General features: G+C 39.5%; 1 non-coding gene across 1 annotated transcript; it reads right to left on the minus strand.

Moving 5' to 3' along the window:
- Positions 1-3,425: 3,425 nt before the first annotated feature.
- LOC112704805 (small nucleolar RNA R71) lies at positions 3,426-3,533 on the minus strand. The gene has a single exon (XR_003155412.1). It is a non-coding gene; the product is annotated as a small nucleolar RNA R71 (small nucleolar RNA).
- Between the last annotated feature and the right edge of the window lie 1,190 nt (positions 3,534-4,723).

Below are 4,723 nucleotides of genomic sequence, written 5' to 3' on the forward strand. Positions count from 1 at the left end.
CCTGGGCTTTCCAGTAATATATAATAGTCCATACTTTGCCCGAGATTTGATGGCCCAAACCGGCGTTCCAAATAAGCTCAAAACTGCCCGGCATTAAACGCCGGAACTGGCACAAGAATGGGAGTTAAACGCCCAAACTGGCACAAAAGCTGGCGTTTAACTCCAAGAGAAGTCTCTACATGAAAATGCTTCAATGCTCAGCCCAAGCACACACCAAGTGGGCCCGGAAGTGGATTTTTATGTCATTTACTCATATCTGTAAACCCTAAGCTACTAGTTCTCTATAAGTAGGACCTTTTGCTATTGTATTTTCATCTTGAGATCTTTGAATCTTTTGATCACGTTTTGGGGGCTGGCCTCTCGGCCATGCCTAGACCCTGTTCTTATGTATTTTCAACGGTGGAGTTTCTACACACCATAGATTAAGGTGTGGAGCTCTGCTGTACCTCGAGTATTAATGCAATTACTATTGTTCTTCTATTCAATTCAGCTTGTTCTTGTTCTAAGATATTCATTTGCACCCAAGAACATGATGAATGTGATGATTATGTGACACTCATCATCATTCTCACCTATGGACAAGTGCCTGACAACCACTTCTGTTCTACAAGCAAACAAGGCTTGAATGTTTATCTCTTGGATCCCTTAATCGGAATCTTCGTGGTATAAGCTAGAACTGATGGCGGCATTCAAGAGAATCCGGAAGGTCTAAACCTTGTCTGTGGTATTCTGAGTAGGATTCAATGATTGAATGACTGTGACGAGCTTCAAACTCGCGATTGTGGGGCGTTAGTGACAGACGCAAAAGAATCACTGGATTCTATTCCGACATGATCGAGAACCGACAGCTGAATAGCCGTGCCGTGACAGGGTGCGTTGAACATTTTCACTGAGAGGATGGGAGGTAGCCACTGACAACGGTGAAACCCTACATACAGCTTGCCATGGAAAGGAGTAAGAAGGATTGGATGAAGACAGTAGGAAAGCAGAGAGACGGAAGGGACAAAGCATCATCCATAACCATTTGAGTCTGCCTGACTCAGATTTACAAGGTGACCAGAGCTTGCTTCATACCAACAATCTCTGTGGGATCGACCCTTACTCGCGTAAGGTTTATTACTTGGACGACCCAGTACACTTGCTGGTTAGTTGTGCGAAGTTGTGATAAAGAGTTGAGATTACAATTGTGCGTACCATGTTGATGGCGCCATTGATGATCACAATTTCGTGCACCAAGTTTTTGGCGCAGTTGCTGGGGATTGTTTGAGTTTGGACAACTGACGATTCATCTTGTTGCTTAGATTAGGTATTTTTCAGAATTCTTAAGAATGAATTCTAGAGTTTCATGATGATCTGTTGAAGTCTGGCTGGCTATGAAGCCATGTCTAATTTTATTAGACCGAGGTTTCAACTTATCATCACAAGAGCTTGTTGATTTCTATCAGTCTTGCTGTTGGAGCAATGATCTGCTAAGGCTTGGCTGGCCATTGGCCATGTCTAGTGTTTTGGACCGGAGCTTTCCTTGAAAGCTTGGCTGGCTATGAAGCCATGTCTAATTCTTGGACCGGAGTCTTAGACTAGCATTGCAATGATTCCTGGAATTCTCATTAAAAATTTTGAATCTCTTTGTTTTCTTTTCCACATAATTTTCAAAAAAATCCAAAAAAATTTACAAAATCATAAAAACCAAAAATATTCTATGTTTCTTGTTTGAGTCTAGTGTCCCATTTTAAGTTTGGTGTCAATTGCATGCATTTTTCATGTGTCTTCAGTGATCTTCAAGTTGTTCTTGATGATTTACTTGCTCTGATCTTTAAATTCTCTTGTCTTGAGTGTTTTGTTGTTTCTCATATGCATTCACAACTTGTTAGTGTCAGTAATATACAAACTTCTAAGTTTGGTGTCTTGCATGCATTGTTTATTTGATTTTAGTTGCATTTTGATTATTCCTCATTATTAAAAATCCAAAATATTTTTAATTTGCGTCTTTTCAAGTCAATAATACAGAGAATTGAAGATTCAGAACATACAGCAGAGGAATTATACAGAAAAAGCTAGACGTTCAAAACGCCCAGTGAGGAAGGCAAACTGGCGTTTAAACGCCAGCCAGGATGCTTGGTTGGGCATTTAACGCCCAAAAGGGTAGTGTTTTGGGCGTTAAACGCCAGAATGGATACCATTCTGGGCGTTTAACGCCAGGATGGCACAAGAGGGAGGATTTTGTTTTTAATGCAAATTTTTTTTCAAGTTTTCAAAATTTTTCAAAATCAAATCTTTTTCAAATCATATCTTTTCAATCAAATATTTTTCAAAATCAATTTCTTTCCATTTTCAAAAATACTTGCTAACAATTAATGATTTGATTCAACAATTCAAGTATGTTGCCTTTTCTGTTGAGAAAGGTTTAATGTTTGAATCATATCTTTTCTTGTTAGCCAAGTCATTAATTTTTCAAAATCAAATCTTTTTAAATTGTTTTTCAAATCATATTTTCTCAATCACATCTTTTTAAAACCATAACTTTTCAATCATATCTTCCTAATCACATCTTTTTCAAAATAGTTTTCAATCATATCTTTTTAATTTCTAATTTCAAAATCTTTTTCAAAAATCACTTGATTTCTTTTTCACTCTTAGTTTTCGAAAATCAATTAATCTTTTTCAAAATGTTTTTAAAATGTTTTTAGTTTATTTCCCTCTTCTCACATCCTTCTATTTATGGACTAACACTCCCCCTTAATGCACAATTCGAACTCCATCTTTTTTTGATAAGTTCGAATTTTCTACTTCTTCCTTCCATTTTTCTTTTCCTCTGACACCTCAAGGAATCTCTATACTGTGACATAGAGGATTCCATATTTCCTTGTTTTCTTCTCTTTCATATGAGCAGGAGCAAAGACAAAAGCATTCTTGTTGAGGCTGACCCTGAACCTGAAAGGACCTTGAAGCAAAAACTAAGAGAAGCTAAGGCACAACTCTCTGTAGAGGACCTAACAGAAATCTTCAAAGAAGAAGAACCCATGGCAGCTGAAAACAACAACAATGCCAACAATGCAAGGAAGGTGCTGGGTGACTTTACTGCACCTACTCCCGACTTCTATGGGAGAAGCATCTCTATCCTTGCCATTGGAGCAAACAACTTTGAGCTTAAGCCTCAATTAGTTTCTCTGATGCAACAGAATTGCAAGTTTCATGGACTTCCATTGGAAGACCCTCATCAGTTTTTAGATGAATTCTTGCAAATCTGTGACACTGTCAAGACCAATGGGGTTGACCCTGAGGTCTACAGACTTATGCTATTTCCTTTTGCTGTAAGAGACAGAGCTAGGACATGGTTGGACTCACAACCTAAAGAAAGCCTGAACTCTTGGGAAAAGCTAGTCAATGCCTTCTTGGCAAAGTTCTTTCCACCTCAAAAATTGAGTAAGCTTAGAGTGGAAATCCAAACCTTCAGACAGAAGGAAGGAGAATTCCTCTATGAAGCTTGGGAAAGATACAAACAATTAATCAGAAAGTGTCCCTCTGACATGCTTTCTGAATGGAGCATCATATGTATCTTCTATGATGGTCTGTCTGAACTGTCCAAGATGTCATTGGATAGTTCTGCTGGAGGCTCTCTTCATCTGAAGAAGACGCCTGCAGAAGCTCAAGAACTGATTGAAATGGTTGCAAATAACCAATTCATGTACACTTCTAAAAGGAATCCTGTGAACAATGGGACGAATCAGAAGAAAGGAGTTCTTGAGATTGGTACTCTGAATGCCATATTGGCTCAGAACAAAATATTGACTCAGCAAGTCAATATGATTTCTCAAAGTCTGTCTGGAATGCAAGCTGCACCAGGCAGTACTAAGGACGCTTCATCTGAAGAAGAAGCTTATGATCCTGAGAACCCTTCAATGGAAGAGGTGAATTACATGGGAGAACCCTATGGAAACACCTATAATTCTTCATAGAGAAATCACCCAAATCTTTCATGGAAGGATCAACAGAGACCTCAACAAGGTTTCAACAATAATAATGGTGGAAGAAACAGGTTTAGCAATGGCAAGCCTTTTCCATCATCTTCTCAGCAACAGACAGAGAATTCTAAGCAGAGTAACTCTGACTTAGCAACCATGGTCTCTGATCTAATCAAAACCACTCAAAGTTTCATGACTGAAACAAGGTCCTCCATTAGAAACTTGGAGGCACAAGTGGGATAGCTGAGCAAGAAAATTACTGAACTCCCTCCTAGTACTCTTCCAAGCAATACAGAAGAAAATCCAAAAGGAGAGTGCAAGGCCATCAACATGGCCGAATTTGGAGAGGAGGGAGAGGCAGTGAACGCCACTGAGGAAGACCTCAATGGACGTCCACTGACCTCCAATGAGTTCCCTAATGAGGAACCATGGGAATTTGAGGCTCACACTGAGACCATAGAGATTCCATTGGATTTACTTCTGCCATTCATGAGCTCTGATGAGTATTCTTCCTCTGAAGAGGATGAGTATGTCACTGAAGAGCAAGTTGCTAAATACCTTGGAGCAATCATGAAGCTAAATGACAAGTTATTTGGTAATGAGACTTTGGAGGATGAACCCCCTTTGCTCACCAAAGAACTGGATGACTTGTCTAGGCAGAAACTACCTCAAAAGAGACAAGATCCTGGGAAGTTCTCAATACCTTGCGCCATAGGCACCATGACCTTCAAGAAGGCCTTGTGTGACCTAGGGTCAAGCAT

This window comes from Arachis hypogaea, chromosome 7 (assembly GCF_003086295.3).
Source record: "Arachis hypogaea cultivar Tifrunner chromosome 7, arahy.Tifrunner.gnm2.J5K5, whole genome shotgun sequence".
Lineage (NCBI taxonomy): Eukaryota > Viridiplantae > Streptophyta > Magnoliopsida > Fabales > Fabaceae > Arachis > Arachis hypogaea.